The sequence below is a fragment of the Bidens hawaiensis genome, unplaced genomic scaffold (assembly GCF_021521415.1).
Source record: "Bidens hawaiensis isolate Kalapana, Puna unplaced genomic scaffold, B.hawaiensis_p1.1 tig00002442_1, whole genome shotgun sequence".
Classification (NCBI taxonomy): Eukaryota; Viridiplantae; Streptophyta; class Magnoliopsida; order Asterales; family Asteraceae; genus Bidens; species Bidens hawaiensis.
Window position 1 is genome coordinate 2,815 of NW_027491135.1, and position 23,311 is coordinate 26,125.

The following is a 23,311-nucleotide window of genomic DNA, read 5'->3' on the forward strand; positions in this document are numbered from 1 at the left end:
CTTCGTCTTTCATATTAAAACATCATTCATAAACACATCATGATTCTTCAGATGTCAACTTGTTATTCTTCTGTAATGTGCCCTCTTCAAGCAAACTGCCTCATTCTACTCACATGCATGCATACTAAAAGTCAGCTACGCTGAGGGAGTTCTAGTTAATCATACAATACGTTAGCTACCTTACTTATATGTATCCGAATACACATATTACTTTCTTTATACATCATATATACATACCTACTTTCATTCATACAATATAGTTTCATACTTTCATAGTTTCATACTTTCATTCTTTCATATTCATACTTATAAGTTTTAAAGAGCGTTACACCCTACTTTCCTCAAGTATTATTAGGGCCTGGTTCCCTCTTGCCTCGGATATTATTAGGTTCCGGTTCCCTCTTGCCTCGAATATTATTTGGGTTCGGTTCCCTCTTGCATCGAATATTATTAGGGTCCGGTTCCCTCTTGCCTCGAATATTATTAGGATATGGTTCCCTTTCCTACCATACAACCATACCTTACCTTTCTTTGTCTTTATAATTATAACCTTCATTCATACTTTCAATATTTAAATTATTCATACATATTCATTCCATACTTACTACACATTACCTCTCTTGGCAATACATGCAATATACGGAGATCGTTCACGTACCTACAAGCATTCATTCGTAGCATAAATATAACTATCACATATATCATTATGACATACACTTCCTCTTAGGTCAGTGTATTAACATAACAAGGAAATAGGGCTAGAAACTCACCTGAACTCGGTTACTTTCAAAGTTAGTAGTAATCCCCTTCTTTAATTGAGCACAGCTAACTGTATGACAATTATATGTGTCAATTAACTATTTCTAATTATATCACACTTCTAAGTTATGATAACCCCTAGCTACAGGGATCCGGGGGAAGCGCCCCCTGGCAGCGGGTTCTAGAGGCGGCAGCCCCTAGCAGGGTCCAAAGGGCAGAGCCCCTGGCTGGGGTCGAACTATCCCATTCGTTATCCCATTCGTCATCCCATTCGTTATGAAGAATGGTCTCATTCGTTATAACGAATGGTTGATCTTAGCCGAATGAGTGCATAACGAATGACTAAGGTCATTCATGCTGTCCATAAGACGAATGAGAGCTCATTCGTTACTAGAGCATGCGAATGTTTCTTATAGCGAATTAACTGATTCGTTGTCTTATCATACCGAATGGGCAAATAACAAATAACGAATGCCATTCGTTAGTTCTGTGTCACGAATGAGAGGTTCATTCGTTACAAGACACGCGAATGTATCTCATTCGTTATGATCATGTAGCGAATGACCAGCGATTCATTTGATATAACGAATGAGCATCAGACTTATCCAAATCTTTGACTCTGGGGTCAAAGTCAAAATTGATAAGAACAATAAATAGTCAACAGTCCACAGAATTCCGATTAACCTCCAAATCACGATGAAACAACATAATTTTGGTATCAATGGGTTCGCATACCGAGCGCCTACAAACCCTAATCCACCAATCATCCAAATATTATGTTTTAAAGGGTGTGATTGATACATACATACATACATACGGTTCATCATAACATCGATTAACCTATCGAGTGTTAATGGATTACACTGTGAATCAGCTCTTTTGATTCGTTTTTACCATATTCATATAGATCTAGGATTACTTAAACGGACCGAATATTAATGAACAATTTTTCCATTATAAACGTACCTTTAACGAGTCGATCTACGAACACGATATAGTCTTGATGTACGTATTGCTCGTTACAATGTTCTAGCACCAACAAGCTCGGGTTTCGCCTTCGGATCTTGTCTCGAGATATAGGAGGTGTTTGTGTGTGTTTTTCAATGTATAGGCTATGGTGTAGAGTTGGACAAAAATGGAAATGATGAGGGTTTAAGGGGTATTTATACTCCCTTAAGCCCATGGACTTAAGGCACATTATCATTCCTTATTCAGTCTTTAATGTCCAAGCCCACTCTCTTATAGTTTATTTAGATAAACTGATACATGACAGGTTAATATCAAACGAAATTTCCTTTATTACTATTATCGAAAGTAGGATGTTACAATTAATAATATTCCGCATTTACCGAGTTAGTTTAATTATTTTGTTAATATTTAATTATTTATAATTAAACCTTTAATGTTTTTACACTATTAGCCCAAATTATATAATCTTATCTCATATGCATCCAACCTCAAATTACAGGGACCAGATTGTAACTTTATATTATAACCCATATCATTGAACTGGATACCCAAAAACCAAACCCGTATCCATTTCTATTTCTTGGACCAAAATACACAATTTGGCTTGCTTGGACCACAATTTTCGCTATAAGCATGTTGTTTGATCTCGTGAGTATCCTGTTTATGGTATATTCGGCCTAGCCGACATCCTTAGTCTTCTTAAAAATATCGAATTTAACATAATATTCCTTATTAACTAAGCCAACCCTAATATCGGATTCCTGTATAAACGAATATGTTTTCTGCAATTAACTCATTCTTTAGCATCCTCAACATGTCTCAGTCCAAAACCCCATAATCAATTTAGTTATTTTCAGCCTCTAATACACGTTCGTCGCAGGTGTTAGCCATCACTGTTGTGCACATCGTTCATCATCCATCCAAACTCGTTTAAGGTAAGTGATTACATGATTAGGATCGCAGTTCGTCATTCTAAAAAACCCCTATGATTAATTAACTCAAAACATAACAGATTGATCGATTAGGAAATTAGGGTTCTTAAAGGGTTTTGGGTATTTTGTTCTGCTGTTCGTAGATATTCTTTTTTGGTTCGTAACAACTAGCACACCCAGCTCAGTTGGCTGGGTGTTTATGTACATGTGTTTAGTTGGAGCCGGCCTTCTGCGCGGGTTCGAGTCCCTGCAGATTCGTTTTTGTTATTTTTATTTTTTTCATCCTTTTAATTAAAATGTAAATACATTTAGACATATTATAAATTATACTATTAATATTATAAATATAATCATAAATTGATATTTTTAAAACTGACACTTTAATTTTTCTGAACCTTAGTTAGAACCATATATATGTATAGTTATATCTACCTGTATGTATACACACACACACACACACATATATATATATATATATGTATGTATGTATACACACAGGGTTGGTATCATTTAAGAACTCTAAAAAAGTTAAGAACTCTTAGGAACTCTTAACAACCAAACAATATTTTTAATTTTTTTTATATATAAACATTATTTAAGAGTAGTTTTACCATATTTTATATAAAATTTTTTTATTACATATATTAATCACAAGTTTACATATATGTAAATTTATGTAGTAACAAATTTACATAAGTGTCAAACAAAACATAGATATGTATAAAAACTAATTTTCATAATTGTAATTGTAGATATAGATATAAAAAAATGATAAAACTAATCTCAAAGAACATTAACATACAAAAATTTTTATAAAAAACATTTGTTTTCAAGGGTCCTTCAAGTTCTTAAATAATTTTACAGTTCTGTAATGATACTCATCCTCTACACATATATGTATCTATAAAATATATATATATATATATAAATGAAAACATAAAAATCTTACGTGTCGTGATGTGGTCGCTCCCCATTTTTTTGGTGTCACCAGATTTGCTTGATTTTTAAATGGAGGCTTCTCATGCATTTGACCCGAATTCACGGGTATGGGTCTCATCAAACCCAAATATTTCTTAAACGGGTTATAACATCTCATTAAATTAAACTAATCTCACCAAATATTTGATATAAAAATTCCATAAAGTAGGGCTATACTAAAAATTAATATATGATTTTTTTAAAAAAAGATATATATTATTTATAATTAAAAAACCAATTTTATAGTAAAAAAATAGAAAATTGGTTTTTATTGGTCCCAACTATTTTATTTTTGTCGGCGGTGGTCCAAACTATCATTTTGGCTGATAACGGTCCCAACTTTCACATACGTTGAATTCACCAGTCCGCGACTAACGGAGTACTAATTCCGTTAGGTAAAAGCTGATGTGTTTGTCCTAGTTGTCAAAAATAGCTGGCATGGGCATTCTACGTGGACCGGCTGTGTATTATAACCAACATTTTATATTAAACATTATACAAACATAAATTCCTAAATTATACACCCCCTAAATTCCCAAATTCTCTCTAACTCAAGAACCCTAATTCCCCCAAATTTGATGGCATTTTCTTCCCAATTGTTAACCCCTACGCATCCAGAAAAATCATCATCTAGGTACGTTCCGCTTGACATCGTCTACTCGGCCACATCTCCCTGCACGCCATACTCGAATGTCATGTCCATAGAGGTCAAAGACAAGAAGGATGTCTTCCTTTCACTTGATCTACCAAAGCCACCGCTTGTTTAGTGCTATACCCAGAATCGCAGTCGAAAGAGGTTTAATTGTACTTCCAATTACGATATGTTCATGTCCAATTTGAAGGCGGTGGATGTTGTTCAAGTGAAAGTTTAGGAGGAAGAATTTGATGATTGTGAGGTTAGGGTTAGTAATAAGAAGAGGAAGGTGAGTCAGGAGGTTAGGGTTTTTCTTATGAGCAGATGTACAAGATGATGATGATCTCATTGCGATCAAATTTTAGTGTGATTAAGGCTTGAGAGTGAAATTGATTCAATTAAGGCTTTAGTGTAATTTGACTATTTTGATGTATTCGAACGTTGGGGATTTGGGGAGTATGTATAATACACAGCCGGTCCACGTAGGATGCCCATGTCGGCTGTTTTTGACAACTAGGACGACACGTCAGCTTTTACCTAACAGAGTTAGTACTAAGTTAGTCGCGAACTGGTGGATTCAACGTATGTGAAAGTTGGGACCGTTGCCAGCCAAAATGATAGTTGGGACCACGGGCGAAAAAATAAAATAGTTAGGACCAATAAACGCCAGTTTTCCTAAAAAAATATACGGGTCTTGAGTCTCATCAAACCCATATATCTTTTAAACCGGGCTATAACATCTCATTTAGTTGTGAAACAATTTATTATCAAACCATAAGTATATTATTAACTTTCATACAATAAAAAAATAAAAATTCAAAAAATAAATAAATATTAGAAATAAATAATATAAAACAACCCCCGTAATACGGGGGATAAAAACTAGTATGTATATATATTAAATTATTAAAATTGTTAAAGGGTTCTAACATAAAATATATATTTAAATTTAATCTTGTTAATTAATATATTAAGGTTTAATTACAAGTATTTAGAAAAATCATATTTTATATAAGTCTTATTATTTATTTATTATCTTGTATTTGCAATAAGTATTTAAAAGAAATCTTTATTAATATATATATATATATATACCTTAAACGTGTTTTTTGTTATAAACAAATCTCGTTATATAATCTGCCCAAAGTTTTAAAAATGTTTATTTGAGTATTTAAATCTATTTTATATAATTAAACCATATTATGAATAATAAAGCTTTGTAAATAAAATTAATAATAAATTTAAAGAAATAAGTAACTTTCGCGAGAACCCATTAGATTATTAAAATCCGAACCTCATCGAATCTCGAACTTCTTTGATTAGCATTTGTATTTTAAGTGCATAGTTACTTATCGTCATAACTCATACTTGGGATTTTCCGTTGGACAATCTCGAAAGAAGTGACGCTTCGTATTTTTGTTTATCTTGTTTGCTTTCTCGACCATGTGAGTACCACATTCCCTATATTTTACTCGTTTTTCCACGTTTTGAGGACATATGCGTAAACATATTTTTCATATATACTTATACACAAAACTGCAAACATTTGTCTTATGTGGTAACGAATTTTATACCATACTTGTTATGTGCTTATTTTCTTTACGTGAATCGCATTCGGAGAGGTCCAACATAATCTCAGGATAGTATGATCATACGTCAGTCATTATAGCCTTTGTGCTTCTCGACATCTCATTTATACTTGCTCATTTGGTTAATTTGTTATTTTCATATGACTTGTTGCATTACTTATTTTTACATATACTATATGAACATTTAAGCTGGTGTGTTGCTCACTCAACCTTGTGTTGACAAATCTACTTTATTTTTCAATACATATGCAGGTCATCGTGTGAGGTGAAGTAGCTGAAGTTGGAAGATCACTTAAGGAATTATATTGGAGAAAATTTAATGAGACAATTATTTTTATGGTTTTTTGGTTGTTTGATGCACTATTGTGTTGGCTTGGATATTGTATGGAATATTTACTTTATTTGAATTTATTAACTAGATATTGAAATTTATAATGTTGCAAGATAGTAACCTTGAGAGCTGTGGGCAATCAGTTCACGCCACGGCATTTCCGCCGTAGGTTGGGGTGTGACAGATTGGTATCAGAGCCAAAGGTTTAAAATAGGTCGTTAGTGGTGCCATACTAACATGCTTAGGAGCCACATACGTGCTTATTTGTTTACCTTTATGTGTTCAAATTAAATTGTTTACAGCTTTCGTATATAATTATTTATTTATTATTTATTTTATTGCTATGCACACACGCACAAACTCCAAGGCTATGCCTCAACATTCAAAGAAACACAACTATCACATCAATCATTATAACATACACTTACCACTTAAGGTAAGTGTATTAACATTCACATTGAGTATACACACAGCCCCGAAAAATAACAAGGAATGGGGCTAGAAACTCACCGTAATCTGGTTACGCTCAGAGTTAATAATAATCCCTTTCTTTAATTGAGCACGGCTAACTGTATATAAATTACGTGTATCAATTAACTAGCCCTATTCACATCATTTAAGTCTCATCAGAAACTCCTAAGTCTGGACCAATCGAATGTCAATTTTGTATTCGAATGGTCTGTTTATTCGAACGGCCAGTTTTCTATTCGAATGGACTTCTATTAGAATGGTCAGTTTCTATTCAAATGGACTCCTATTAGAATGGTCAATTTCCATTCGAATGGACTTCTATTCGAATGGTTCCTTTCTATTCAAATGGACTTCTATTCGAATGGTTCTTTTCTATTCGAATGGATCCTCCATTCGAATCAAACTTCTATTCGAATCAAACTTTTATTCGAGTCAACTTTCTGTTTGTTTCAACATTTTATTCGAATGTTTCTCCCATTCGAATCAGAGTTTCCGTCTCTATTCCATCTTTCTTACCTTTCTTTCTCCTCTTTCTATCTTTTCCCATTGCATTCGAATGACATTGCATTCGAACGCCGTTGCATTCAAATGCTTTCATTCGAACGTCAGTCTTCCATTCGAATGTACCCACTGTAGGGTATTAATGCCATTATTATCATTTTAACTACATATAATAACATTTATTCTGATACTTTAGTGTTATATAGCCTCCTAAATGTTTTCATTTCCATCATAGACCAAGATCTAGATTTCTTAGCAATAAAGTTCAAACCTTTATTGATTTCAAACCCGTTTAAGCTAGATCTAGGGTTTGTTCATACTCACGAGTTCATTAAGTCCACTTTTAACATCAAGTTTACATTTTTATGGTATAAAAATACCCGATTTGCCTTAGTACCAAGTCTTAGGGCAAACCGTTCATAAAAATACAACCTTTATACGTAAAGAACGTACCTTTTTTCGTCTTTAGGCTATGGTTAGCTTCAACGTACACTATGGACTTGCTCTTGTTTGCTAAGCTAAAGATCTATTAATATCCAAGCTTGGTTCTTGGACCTTGAATCATGGTCTAACGGTTGAGAGTGTTTGTGTGTGTTTTTGAGTGTGTAGGGAATCTTATGTATAAGAATGAGAGATTTTAGTGTTATAAGGAGGTTTAAGGAGTATTTATACTCTCTCAATCCCATGGACCAAAGGCCCATGACCATCTCTTATTCCATCTTTCATTAACCAAGCCCACACTCTTTTATGTTTTTTAACTTGATTTAATATTAACACACTTTTAAATAAACACAATCCTTTTATTTATTATTATCAAAATTAGGATGTTGCAAGTATTCCCTCCTTAAAGAGGTTTCGTCCCTGAAACCTAACTATTACATAAACAGTTCCGGGTAAAACTTGCGCATCTCTTCTTCAACTTCCCAAGTGACATCCGATCCTTTACGATGCTTCTATATCACTTTCACCAACGGGATAACTTTACGATGAAGTTTCATTTCCTTGCAGTCAACTATCTCTGTAGGTTGCTCAATGTAGTTCAACTGTTCGTCAACCTCAATGTCTACCAATGGCAAATGAGACGTGTCATCAGCTAGGCATTTTCTCTGATGAGAAACATGGAAGGTGAAATGAATTCCTGCTAACTCCCCGGGTAAATCTAGCTTTTAAGCTGCTTCACCCACGCGATCTACAATCTTAAGCGGTTCAATGTACCTTTGACTCAACTTTCATCTCTTCCGGAAATGAATAATTCCCTTGCAAGGAGAGACCTTAAGCATCACATTATCACCAACACTGAACTCAATCAGTCGACGCCGCTTATCAGCATAGGACTTCTGACGATATTAAGCAGCTTTCATTCTTGCCTTGATCTAATCAAACCTTGAAGAGGTTTCTTGCACAACTTCCAAGCTTCCAATCTTCTTCTGACCAATCTCTTCCCAACATACAGGAGTTCTACAATGTCTACCGTATAGCATCTCAAACGGTGGCATAACAATACTCGAATGGTAGTTGTTGTTATAAGAGAATCCTGCAAGGTGTAGATGATCATCCCAACTTCCTCCAAAATCTAACACACAAGCCTGTAGAATATCCTCAAGGGTATGGATAGTCCTTTCAAACTGCCCATCAGTTTGAGGATGATATGCCGTACCGATGTTCAGTCTTGTTCCCATAGCTTCGTGGAACTTCTTCCAAAATCTCGAAGTAAAACAAGTATCTCTATCAGACACGATCGATAATGGAACTCCATGCTTAGCCACAACTTCCTTTATGAACACATTTGCTTACATATCTGACGAGAAAGGCAGAAAGTAAGCACTTTTCGTCAGACGGTCAACAATCACCCAAATGGTATCATGATGTTTAGCTGTACAGGGTAGCTTTGTTATGAAATCCATGGTGATGTGTTCTTATTTCCATGCAGGTATCTCCAAAGGCTGCATCTTTCCATAAGGTTTCCGGTGTTCAGCTTTGACTTGCAAACAAGTTAAGCACTTACTAACATAATCTACTACATCATTCTTCAATCCCGCCCACCAATAGTCTCTCTTCAAGTCCTGATACATGTTAATGGATCCCGGATGGATTGAATATCTTGACTTATGAGCTTCATCTAAGATTCGACTCCTAAGATTTCAATGGCGTGGAATCCACATATGGTCGAACCTAGTCTTAACACCATGAGTGTTTTCCATCAGCTCGTCTTTCTATCCGACAATTCTTTCCTTCTTCATTAACCCCTCATCGGTGAGCACCTCAGACTGCGCCTCGATGATTTTTTCGAAGAGATATGAGTTAATAATCATCTTATACGACTTCATGGTTGCAATTGCTTCTTCATTCTTACGGCTTAGCGCGTCGGCGACCACAATAGCTTTATTAGGGTAGTACTTGATATCACAGTCATAGTCCTTTATCAACTCCAACCATCTTCTCTGTCTCATATTCAGCTCCTTCTGCTCAAAGAAATATTTCAATCTATTATGATTGGTGTAGATAGTACACTTAGTACCATATAAGTAGTATCTCCAAATCTTGAGAGCATGCACAACTGCTACTAGCTCTAAGTCATGCGTCGGGTAGGTACTCTCATGAACTTTCAATTGTCTGGACGCATAAGCTATCACTTTCCCTCGTTGTATTAATACACAACCTAACCCACGATGAGAAGCATCGGTACAAACAACCAAATCCTCATCACCATCGGGTAGCGTAAGGATTGGAGCTTGTGTGAGTCCTCAAAAGCTTCTTCCTGAAACTTACTCCAATTGAATACTACAGACTTTCTGGTCATACCGGTCAACCGTGCAGCTATCTTGGAGAAGACTTCGATGAATCTACTATAATAGCCAGCCAACCCTAAGAAGCTTCGTATACCAGTCGGGTTTTCCTGAGTCTTCCAATTCGTTATAGCCTTAATCTTAGTTGGGTCCACAGTAATCCCTTCGGGATTGATTACGTGACCTAAAAACTGCACTTCACGTAACCAGAATGCGCATTTTGAAAACTTAGAATACAATTTCCCTTCTTTCAAAACCTCAAATACTTCTCTTAGATGCTCAGCATGGTCAAACTCTCTCTTTGAATAAATCAATATGTCGTCATTAAAAACCATGACTGACTTGTCTAACATTGGCCGACATACCCTATTCATTATATCCATCATTATAACATAACTATCACATCAATCATTATAACATACACTTACCACTTAAGACAAGTGTATTAACATTCACATTGAGTATGCACATATCCGCGAAAACATAACAACGAATGGGGTTAGGAACTCACCTGAATCCGGTTACACTCGGAGTTAACAGTAATCCCCTTCTTTAATTGAGCACGGCTAACTGTATATAAATTACGTGTATCAATTAACTGGCCCTATTCACATCATTTAGGTCTCATCAGAAACTCCTAAGTCTGGATTAATCGAATGTCAATTTTGTATTCAAATGGTCTGTTTATTCGAACGGCCAGTTTTCTATTCGAATGGACTTCTATTCGAATGGTCTGTTTCTATTCGAATAGACTTCTATTCGAATGGTCAGTTTCTATTCGAATGGACTCCTATTCGAATGGTCAGTTTCTATTCAAATGGACTTATATTCGAATGGTTCCTTTCTATTTGAACGGACTTCTATTCGAATGGTTCTTTTCTATACGAATGGATCCTCCATTCGAATCAAATTTCTATTCGAATCAAACTTGTATTAGAATCAACTTTCTGTTTGTTTCAACATTTTATTCGAATGTTTCTCCCATTAGAATTAGAGAATCTTTCTTACATTTCTTTCTCCTCTTCTATCTTTTCCCATTCGAATGCTTGTATTCGAATGCGTCAATCTTCCATTCGAATGTACCCACTGTATGGTATTAATGTCATTATTATCATTTTACTACATAAAATAACATCTATTCTCATATTTTAGTGTTATATAGCCTCCTAAATGTTTTCCTTTCCATCCTAGACCAAGATCTAGCTTTCATAGCAATAAAGTTCAAACCTTTGTTGATTTCAAACCCGTTTAAGCTAGATCTAGGGTTTGTTCATAGTCACGAGTTCATTAACTCCACTTTTAACATCAAGTTTACATTTTTATGGTATAAAAATACCCGATTTGCCTTAGTACCAAGTCTTAGTGCAAACCGTTCATAAAAACACAACCTTTATACGTTAAAGCACGTACCTTTTCTCATCTTTAGGCTACGGTTAGCTTCAACGTACACTATGGACTTGCTCTTGTTTGCTAAGCTAAAGATCTATCAATATCCAAGTTTGTTCTTGGACCTTTAATCACGGTCGTAAAGGTTGAGAGTGTTTGTGTGTGTTTTTTAGTGTGTAAGGAATCTTATGGATAAGAATGAGAGATTTTAAGGTTTTAGGGAGGTTTAAGGAGTATTTATACCCTCTCAAGCCCATGGACCATGACCATCTCTTATTCCATATTTCATTAACCAAGCCCACACTTTTTTATGTTATTTAACTTAATTAAATATTAACATACTTTTAAATAAACACAATCATTTTATTTATTGTTATCAAAAGTAGGATGTTACACGTTAACAGAAGAAAGCTATAGAAAACAAGTTTTTTAAATACCTGCAAAATAGGGTATTCAAAACCAATAAAATGGGGTTTTTCAATACCCGGAAATAGGGTATTCAATTACTCGGGTATTGAAGACCCGGTTCAATACCTGACCCGGACCCGGTACACAGGGTATGGGTTTTCAAGCCAATACTCGGACCCAAACTAGACCCAGTTATTGCTAATACCCTATTTTCCAATACCCGATTATACATGAACCCGATTCCATACCCGAACCCGTTTTTTCTAATACCCGATTTGTGCACCTCTAGGGTGAGCAAGGCATTATAAAAAGAGTTAATTACTATCTCTATTACTAATATATATACACACACACACATATATAAAATAAAATTTTGGTGTCACAAGTGTTCTTTTAGGCCACTTGACAATACCGTATTGGTCTGTGATTTTTTTTATTTAGTTTAATTACCATAACGAACGTAAGGGAAACCAACCAAATGTAAATTTTTTGTTTTGTTGTAGTTCCAGTCCCATAATGAAGCTGACATTGATCGACCAAATTCGAGTAGGCTCACCTCCAACGCCTATGACTGTCAATGTTTCTGTTTTACCAACTCGCAAGTTTATCGTCTGACCCCCTCCTAATTAGCCATCAGTCCACCTTCATACCGAATTCGTGTCGAATTACTGCCACAATGACTTAGATCGACGATGCTTGTGTTTTCCACCGCCCGGTTTTGCTGACCACTTAAACATTGTTTTAAATATTTTGTTTTTATTATATGTTAAATCATTATATATGTTAATTTGACGAATTAATTTTATGGGCTTTAACGCTCAAACTTTACCAACGATGTCTATACCCAAACGAGCATAACTGATACCGATCGAATTCATGTCGACTCATCATCGTAACACTCGGGTTTTACCAACGCCCGGGTTTCAACGCTAAATTTTTGTTAGCTGCCCTGACGCAACGCGCCGGGTAGAAGAACTAGTTTACTACAAAAGTTTAAGAAGAAAACTTGTTATTGTGAAGAAAAGGTTCAATTTAATATAAATGAACTAGTATGAACAAAAAAATTCCGTTCAGTAAATTTAACGATGAACATAAATAACGGTCATGCCCATTCAATTGTGTCTTTGAACATTAGATAACGTGTTCGTTTATGTTCGTTCATTAACGTTTATTTACGTCCGTCCATTTACGTTTGTTTACATATATGTTCGTTTATTAGAATTTTACTATTGCTCTTTTTATCTATATGTAAATTTACATTTTTACTAAAACTATTTTGATGCTATTATGATTTTGATTACTATCTTAAGTTTTCTTCTCCTCCTCCTAATATTATATGTTGTACTTTTGTATTTTTAGATGATTTGATGTTGTTTTCGTGTTTATTATTCTCAAATTAATATATATTCATATACGTTTTGTGTTTGTTATTGTCCTGAAACTTTTCTTTGTGTCTGTTAGTGTCTGTTAGTGTCCATTAGTGTATGTTTGCGTCCGTTTACAAAAATGGTGAACGGACACTGACAAAGACGAACAAGCTCAATTTCTTAATGAACGAGAACATACACGAAATTTCGTTTGGTAAAGTGTTTATGAATAATACGTTTGTCCGAAATAGCTTAACGAACAAACACGAACAATGTCGCACCCTGTTCAATTCGGTTTGCTTACGGCCCTAGTGCGATTTTTTTTCCTTCCTAGTGACATGTATTTTAGAATTTATTATATAAAGATAATGCACATTAATTTATTATGTTTTTTCAAACACGTTTTCATTTTGTTATACGATTTGACCTGAATTAAAAACTATAATATTGAGTTCACAGACATTAGAAAACTGAAAAAATTGACCTGCTAGAAAGAATTCTTGGGTTCACGTATGCGGTTGACTCAAGGATCTAGCTTTGAGGTGGTGAAGAAGGCTAACCCGTGTCGTGCTTATTATGTGCCCCATTCGTAAAATTATTCCAAAAGGAAATTAGGTAACATGACATGACCACATGATCACATGTTGTGTACTATAGCCTATAGGTTTGAGCGATTCTTCAACCCATGGATTTTTGTTAGTTATATAAATTGTAATATTTTATTTGATATTCCATTCCAAGTCGATACACACAAACTATTATTCAAAACATAAGATTTCATCGTTACATGGTATTGAATAATTGACAAATGATAATGTTATCATGTTTAAGTTTTAACCATCAGTGACACTTTAATTTATTCAAACAGTTATGCATGTATTCCAATGCTGACAAATAAAAAAGAATTTGAAATTCCTTCCTAAACTAGACTCCAAAAACCTGAAAGTCCGAATAACACAGATGTACATGTACCCTCAAAGCAAAAGACAAACATGTCCCTAAACATTGCCACCCTTTACCCTTTGTCCGTATCTTCACTAACCTTTCACGTGACCCTCCACAACCGTAGCAGGTAACCAGGGGCAAGAATGTCATGACATTTTTTTTGAAAAATAGAAGAAAACTAAATGCTTCAATTGTTTTTAGACGAGAAATGAACTCTTTCGGTTTCTAGGCGATCTATCATTTGAAATGGCGGGTCCTAACATCGTCGCATACCATGTCAGTGATTGTCTGGTGAGTTAAATAATTTCTATGTGTTCCGTCATTTGAGGCGTGACGTGTGTGAACTGTCCAACTTACCAAGACAAACACCGACATAGTATGCAACGATGTTAGGATCCGCTATATCAAATGACGGATCGCCTAGAAACCAAAATAGTTTCATTTCGTTCCTAGAAACCATCGAAACATTTCATTTTCTCCTATTTAAAAATAATCAAGAATGTCATTACAATAAAACCAACTCCGTAATCAAGGGCAATAAAGCCATTACAATAAAACCGGCACGTGCCACGGATGATGCAGATTTATCAAACTGTAATGTATCAACTGCTAACGGCATGTTCTCTTGATCGGGGCTGCATTTTGATTCATGGGGTGGATGCGCGCTATACATGATGGCGCGCAATACAGCGGACACTGTTGGAATGTATGCCGTCTTGTTCCTCGCAAGCAGCCACGTCAGACCCATGAGCTGGCAGTCACGTGTCATTATCTTGCTCGCCCGATCATCCTCGTGATGGCTTTTTCTTGTTCCGTTTTGGCCATCGTCGTTTAACTGTGATGTTTAATTATTCAACAAGGGTATTTAAGTCTATGGTTATCAATTATTGCTTTCTTATAATTAAAATTAAAAAGGTTTGAACTAAATTTGACCAAATACAATTACATTAGACGGGGTTAGTTGAAAAGCACATTGGATAAAAATAATAATGCCCTTGTTGTCAAATATTCTAGACAAAAAGGTATTAATAGTCGAATGGGATTTTAATAGTCGAAGTTATAAGCTTTTGGACTATAATAACTAGTACATAGTTACTTGCTTTTTAATCAAGGTTATTCAAACCTTCACCTTTGTTAATAATAGCATTCTCACTCTAACGAAGAAATAGCCTGTTTGTTTGTAACTTTCACTTTTGTTGTTCTAAAAATAATTTGCGAACTCCGTGATTATGTTATAATAACCAATCAATTGCTCTTTACAAGCATACGAAGTTACATTTCGTTAAAGTGAGATTGTCTCTGTAAATGGAAATTACACATTGTATAGCTAGTATGAATGAATTATTATTGACAAATAAATTTCAATTTTTGAGTACGCAACTCTAAATTGCTTTTCTATGGAAAAAAATTGTATACTCCTAAAACTTTGTTGATAAAAATTGAATAAATATATTTTGCCAATTTACCAATTGGCCCTTTTTGAATGCATATACATATACATTGTAACTATTCACACTACTACAAATTTGCTAATATTTGCTATCAATCTCTTGTGTAAATTCTTATCGACCACTACAAATTTCCTAATATTCGTTTCAAATGTATAATTATTTAATATTAAAATGAACCAAATAACACCCTAGAAATAAAACTTTGGGGAGGGCATATTAGTAAATTAAGAAAACAACAAACAAATCATTGGTTTATGAAGTAAAAATAGTTATACCTTTTGCAAAGCTCCGAGACACTTGGTGCAGCCGGAATACGATGAATTCCGACAATTCTTCTCCAGGTTTCTTACAGCAGCTGTTGGAGTTGCATTACGAGACGTCTTTGTAACATTAAACGCTGCGGGACAACTAAGCGAACCGATCTGATGCAGCCGAATACCACAAAAGCACAAGACAGCATCACACGATGCATTAGGCTGAGGTATATGAATGTTACGGCTCTGCAACGAGCTTTGCAACGAGTTGACACAGTTCTGCGAGTCGTCCGGCATCATCGGCATTTCGTCCGAAGATGCAGGAGCCGAAGCGTTCACTTGAAGAGCCGACCTCGCGTGCGCGGCGAACAGCCACGCCGCGAGGACAGGACAACACCGAATACGGTCGAGGTTCCGACCGCAGGCGGCGTTGACACCACCGAACAACTCAGCTGATAAATCCAACCGGCATAGTTCTGACTCGGTCTGGACCGGGAAAGAAGGGACCGTGTTGGGAGCTGAGTCGTCCGGTGGTTTTAACGGCTGGGCTAGTAAGCCAGCCCAGCTGTGCTCAAAAAGTGAGCACATAATGATAATAATAGAAAGAGAGTGAAATGATGAGAATTTGAACATTTGGAAGCTGCAATGGAAACTACAAATGGAAAGAAGATGATACTCAGACTGAAAGTATGATATGATGAGTCTGTGTGATTAACCAGTACAGAATAGAGAGGATGAAAGAGATTAGATAAAGAAATGGTGTATGAGAATTTGGATGTTTGTGGAGTGGGTAGGGTGGGTGGGAGGTGGTGGGGTAGTGAGTGTAAGTCTTTTTCACACTCATTCGATCTCTCTTTCATTTAAATTTTTTAATCTCTCTCTTTCAAATGTGGGACCCCTCATTTGTTAATGGAACTTGGAAAGTACCTAAAAAGTATGTATAAGTCTCTTAATTGGAGTCATGATTGCCTTAAAGGTGATATTTTTAGTTCTGTCATCAATTTTGTAACATTTCTCACTTAGTAAAACACTAAAACCTCCTCTAGAGTCCTACACCATCATGTTATGGCTATTCATGTTACTATTTGTTGCTTGAAAGTGATTGTAGGTTATTTATGTTTGTATATCATGATTTTAGGTTTGGATATAGGTCGTGTTCACGATTGTGGGTTAGAGGTTTGTTGTTCATGCTTTGCTTAATTTGTGATTTTTTGTTTGCTTGAATTGAAATATTAATGAATGGAAAACCACGCATAAAAATTGGGGCCCAAATCAATGTTGATTCAAAAACTAAAATTAACGACCGAAAACAATTCGTGTTTGTAAGTGTGAGTTTATCAAATGTCATATGAAGGAGTTATTATGTGTTCATCGATGTTTAGCCTGGAGTCATATAATATAATGCTCGCTTTTTTAAATGTGTATGATTAACCTTGTGATATATTTACGACAAGGTATTATTGTATCTACAAATTCAAATGGTTCAGAGTTAACTAATGGAAATGCAAATCATATTTAAAGACAATATAACACTCATATGGTTGTAAGGATATGACTTGATAACCTTTATTCACTGCGTAATTGGTTTTTCAAAGAGGGGAAGATGTCAATTTGGTGTTGTACTTTTGTCGAAGATGTAATGGCCTAATACTGAAATTCAGAAAAAGGTTTTATGCTGAGAATGATCGAATTATGATTCAACCATACATCAAGTATATATCCCCTTACTCGTTTTCTATTGTGTACCATTTTCTTATTTAGTAACCCCTATGCAAATACTTAAGCTCACTGATGCTTAAAAATTTTTTTGAGCCGTTTTAATTTCAATATAAGGATGATTTTGTTTAGCCGTTTCGAGTATGAAACCAGAAGTAGATTTTTAGAAATTTTGTAACATCGTGAAAATAACGGGTCAAAAGTACCAAGTTTTAAAGTCCAAGGATCAAAAGTGAAAAATTATGTTTTCTTGTCCCGCCGCGATACGCGACGGATCAGAAGGAAGCCCATTGCGTATCGCGATGGGCATATTTTCAAAATCGAAGAAATGGGCAGTGGACGATACGCGACAGACCAAAGCCCAACGTCATTGCGTATCGCGATGACGTGGTCTGACAAGTGGGCACACGTGGCACAGCGGCCGCCACGTGGCACTGCGTCTGCCACGTGGCAAACCTATGTGACGTGTCATCACCCTACGTCACGATACGCGACGGGTGCCCATGGAATTTTCGCGTATCGCCTATATAAAGGGGCCTCCAGCCCTCATTCCATCACACCTCAAGTTCATACATCACTCTCTCTAAATATTACACTCTCTCTACCTCGAAGTACGTGCCAATCGTCCTTGGTTTTCGTGCCCAAACCGAAGTTATCTCGAAGTACGTGCCGCCCAACAACGATGTTATATTGAAGTACTATTCATCTCGATAAGCGTGCCGACGGGCTGTGAAGATTGTCGTGCCTCGATATGCGTGCCAATGGTGTGTTGATCAAGAAGCTCGAGAAACAAAGAGGCGTCAAAGTGTTGCCCGAGTAACTAGGGTTTGTTAAGCAAAACAAAGGTAGAAATAATGCCGAATAAAATATTAAAGGCTTAAAACCCAAAGTTGAGGATATACTTGATATTTCAAAAATAACAAAAGAAAGCATAACAAAGAAATATAAAAGAAAGAGATTTAAATATAATGTGAATCTTTATTATAAATATTATTTAAGTTACTGTTAAGATTCTTAAATAATAAGTAAGTAAAGTATACGTTTCTTCAAGAAAAAAACGTAGTGTTTAAGAAAAGTAAATAAGTTAAATTAAAGATTTTTAACTTATAAAAGAAAGAAAGAATATTTAAACTAAAGGTTTAAAAGAAAATATAATCGAGGTAAAGATTATACAAAAGAGAGTAGAGGTCTTAAGCCGGATTAAAGATCTGGTATTAATAAAAAATTATACTCGTACTATATGTCCGAGATAGTTAAGGAAAAACCGTTCAGTATATTGAAGCTGATCTTATCAAGAAAGGTAAATACGCCTAACCATATAAATTTGTTTAATCGAGTCAAATAAATGAAATGAATTAAATGAGATTACGTATCTCTAAAACAGTATAAACAAAAGTAATCGCTAGCCCTCAGGCTGTCATGTACGTTTGTTTGAATCCTTACATATGTGGCAAAAAGTCGGTGGGCACACTGCGCCACACCTGGTCATGAGTCTCCGCCATGATGGGCCAGACCTAAGTTACGTCCAAGTGAGGGTGATCATGTGTATATTGATGGTACCTAAATAATGTCGAACACTGCGGTGTTTGCTAAGTGGTTTGTGTAGAACTTAAGTTTATAATTGTGTTTTGTTTTAACTTGATTATTTCTAAGCCACGATGAGCCGGACCTAAGTTATGTCTCGAGGGATAATCAAGTGAAAGAAAATATTTCATGCGTCAGCTTATTCACCAGCATGTGTTGCTGACGTATTTTCTAAACATTTTACAGGTAAAGAAGATTAGCCGCTTGGAAAGGACGAGGTGACATCTAGATGAACTGATGGCTCAGATCATTTTGTTAATATTAAAATATGAATGGTGTTTTTTGTATAAACAAGTAATATTTGTAAACACTAAACGGGTATTTTATAATCCCGTCTTTTGTTATGTAAATGTATAATATTTTAATCCATGCAAAAATATTTTCCGCTTTAATCCGCTAACTCTGATTTATTACAAATGTGGTACCAACTGTTGGTCGCACGCCCAGGCCCGAGATGTGGATGTGACAGCTTTTATACCAGAACGTGATGTTAATCCATCATAACCTCTATGGCAAACACATTGAAAATATTGTATCAAGAATATTTTTTAACACCATTATAAATAGATCCAAAATGAAAGACAATGTAAAGACAAATTATAAATATGTAGAGGTATAGTGTTAACGAATAGGTATTCACCTTAAAATGAATAGATTCAAAATAGTAAAACCAGAATGCATTTATACATAGAACAACCGACTACTGAATTTCGTCTAGTTGAAATTTCTAAACGATATGCTTCGAATATAGCAAGTGCGTAAATTTTGAAGGTTATAGCTTTAATAGTCATGGTTGCATGTCTACACATCGTTTTTTATGTGAATAGTACAAATCGATTACTTAGATGGTTTGATTGACCGTAAGTTTTCAACATTTACACACACGTGCACACATACAGACAGACACACACACACACACACACATATATAGGGAAAGGATCAAGAGAGAACTAGGGAACTCCTAACTAATGGATTATAATTGTAAATTTGCTTTCCAATAGATTTGGAAAAACATCGCTACCTTCCCCTGTTTGATGAAACCCCAATCTCCCATGTCCGACGAAACACTAATATGCTAGATGATTTCAACAAACAGATAGTAAAATAACGTAATACTCAATTATTCCTAACCCTAATTATTGAAGATCGATATCCTACTTGTGCATCGGTGCATCTTGATTTCTGTTGAAGATCGATTCAGTAGAACCTTAACCGTTTAACATGGCAATTGAAGGTATTTATGATTTGATTGTTATCTTTTTTGTTGTTTGTGTTTTTTTACTGATTTATAGTCAGTTCACTATTTAATTGATTTGGTGTTGCTTTAGCTGGAAGTTGTACAAGCAAAATTTACAGTACAAATCCCAAATCATACAATTATAGGTTAGACACAGTTGCCACTTGTTAAAGAAGCCTAAGTTGTTTGATCGTTGGGCCAACCGAGATCGTATGTCGATATTGATTCAATATTTGGGAATTCTAATGGGATTCTATTGCAATGTAATGGTTTTAATCAAGATAGTAGCATATTATCATTTACTGCATATATGTAATATAATGTTATGTATTGTAATATTAAGTATGCAATTAACATATTTGTGCTCACACATACTACATCTATGTTATCATGTCATGTTACAATTATTTTATTGTGATGTTGCTAATTGTTATTAATTTTTCTAATTTAATGCCCAAACAAGTTCAATACATATGTTACATATATGCAATATTTTACGATTGCCTCACTAGTAACTCTTTTATTGCATGTAAGCAACAACTAAACATTATCATATTTCTAACATCCGACATAAATGTAGTATACACAAACAGTTGCATTAGCATTTACATTACCAATTTTCAACATATATTACACATATGCAATGCGACTACAATGCCTCATCGGTAATTATTTTCCTTTTACTATTCTTCTTTTCACAATATATTTGTAATAGTTAGTTTTAATATATTTTAATGTGTCAGGCGTGACTTGTGTGTAGGTCAACCTTGACGTATGTGATAAATTAGTTGCATGTTTGTTCATGGGTTTCACGTGTACCAGCTATGTGTGCAGACATATTTTGTTAGGCCCGCTTCATTATACGAACGTGAAACAGTTAAAGATGTTGTGGTGGCAAAAAGTAGGGCGTGCAGGATATGGGATATGGGTGGGACCCGTGAACCCAGTTTTAATATATTTTAACGGGACACGTGTACTGTTGCGGTTACGTATTTTATGTTCAATTGTGACAAGATTCGGTTTGGATATGTTATAAGTTAGACTTGTGACATTGTGGATCCAGTTTACAAAAAAAATTTGTTTTTGTCTTTTGATAAATTGGTGTGTAATGTCATTGGTTTTTCAGTTTAATGAATCAAGATTTGTAATTTGATATGATTTTGACTTACTTATATTAGTCATAATAAATTTTGATTGGATATTTGCAATTTGGTTATTTCTAGGTATGTCATATGTGTAATTGAAGGTCACATCATCATATTACCAAACACAGTTTAATTGAAGTTCATGTATTATCAATTTCTTTCGTGTTCATAATGTAATATGTCTTTTATCTTCATTATATCATCATGTAATCCTTCTTTTAACTTAATGTATGAATTATGTTCAGTATCTTCATGTATCATCCTTACAAAAATAAGCTATTATTGAAAATATATTTTTTTTTATAATGAACATGTATGTGCAATGAACTGTTGGATGTTGCATATTTTAGGTGTTGGTTAGGTATGTTATAAGTGCTTAGTGGTGGTATACTTAGTGGTTTCAAGAACTTGGTTGTAGCTCTTGACAATTATCATGCTTTTATTGAATGAAAAATAACATTATCATTAGCTTAATGTTGTTTCTTATGTATTGCATGTGTTGGAAAATTTGTTACGTGTGCATTAGTAGGTTGTTATGACACAACAAACGCACACTAATAGACATTGATGAATGAGATATCGATGTGTGATTGTGTGTATTTGAAAAAAAATACTATAGTGGTGTATCCCACATTGTTGGGATGAAAAACTTGTGCCTTGTTTTTCCTCTATAAATAGAGAGGTAAACTAAGTTGCAACACACACCAAACCTTACACACAACACAAGCATTGTTGCAAGGTTTTTCTTGGGAGACTCGAAATATTGTTTTAAGGGCCCCGTGTTCAACATGATCCTCAGCCAAACCGTTTACATTTTTTTTTCCGTATTGTATTTGGTTTATTTCTTTGATTCTGTATTGTATTTCAGATTCTTGTATTGTATTGTATGAGTAATAAAACTGTTTGTTAATTTTCTGTTTATTTACTCAATTCACGAATTCGGTTCATACAATCTTTAAACAATATTTTTAAAACCGTTTCGTGAAAACTTTGTTTAAAGTTTCAGAAACTATTCTGTTTTGATCCAAACCAGTTTTGTTTCAAAATAGTATATGTTTTAAAAACAGTTTTTTCTTTTCTGTTTTGGTCTCAGAATCAAGAATTGGATCTTCAAAGTTGGACTTAGACAGATTCGTTCTTGGTTTAACATTCTGAAATCAGAAAAGACTCCTTTTTGGGCTGTTTTTGGCTATCTAGCACGAGATAGCTTATCGTGAAAACTTTGTTTAAATTTTCAGAAACTATTATATTTTGATCCAAACCAGTTTTGTTTCAAAATAGTATATGTTTTTAAAAACATTTTTTTCTTTTCTGTTTTGGTCTCATAAACAAGAATTGGATCTTCAAAGTTGGACTTAGACATATTCGTTCTTGGTTTAGCATTCTGAAATCAGAAAAGGCTCCTTTTTTGGGATGGTTTTGTTATCTCGCACGAGATAAAGCTATCTCGCACGGGATAAATTTATCTGGCAAATTTCAGAATTTTCTCAATTTTTTTTCCAAGTTACTAACTTGGTCTGTTTTATTGTGTGCAAGAATGACAGGACCAACCCTAAACACTTCTAATGCTACCCCTGCTGTCCATTTGACCACCCCAGCCAATGTGGGAACGACCACAATAGCTAACCATGCTGAAAAACCCGAAAAGTTCACGGGTGTCCACTTTAAGAGGTGGCAGCAGAAAATGTTTTTCTACTTGACAACCTTAACTTAACACAGTTCTTGGAGAAAACAGCCCCCATACCCACTGCCCAAGATGATGCCCAAAGTGTGAGTGCTTTGGATGCTTGGAAACATTCTGAATTTCTATGTCGCAATTACGTTCTCAATGGTTTGGCGGATCCATTGTATAACGTCTATTGTGGGAT

General features: G+C 34.9%; 1 pseudogene across 1 annotated transcript; it reads right to left on the minus strand.

The window, feature by feature from the left end:
• Positions 1-13,386: 13,386 nt before the first annotated feature.
• On the minus strand, positions 13,387-16,394 carry LOC143619479 (putative GPI-anchored protein At4g28100 pseudogene; annotated as a pseudogene). Its single transcript, XR_013151191.1, has 2 exons — positions 15,783-16,394; positions 13,387-14,891 (listed from the first exon to the last, which is right to left on the minus strand). The product of XR_013151191.1 is annotated as a putative GPI-anchored protein At4g28100 pseudogene (transcript).
• Positions 16,395-23,311: the final 6,917 nt, after the last annotated feature.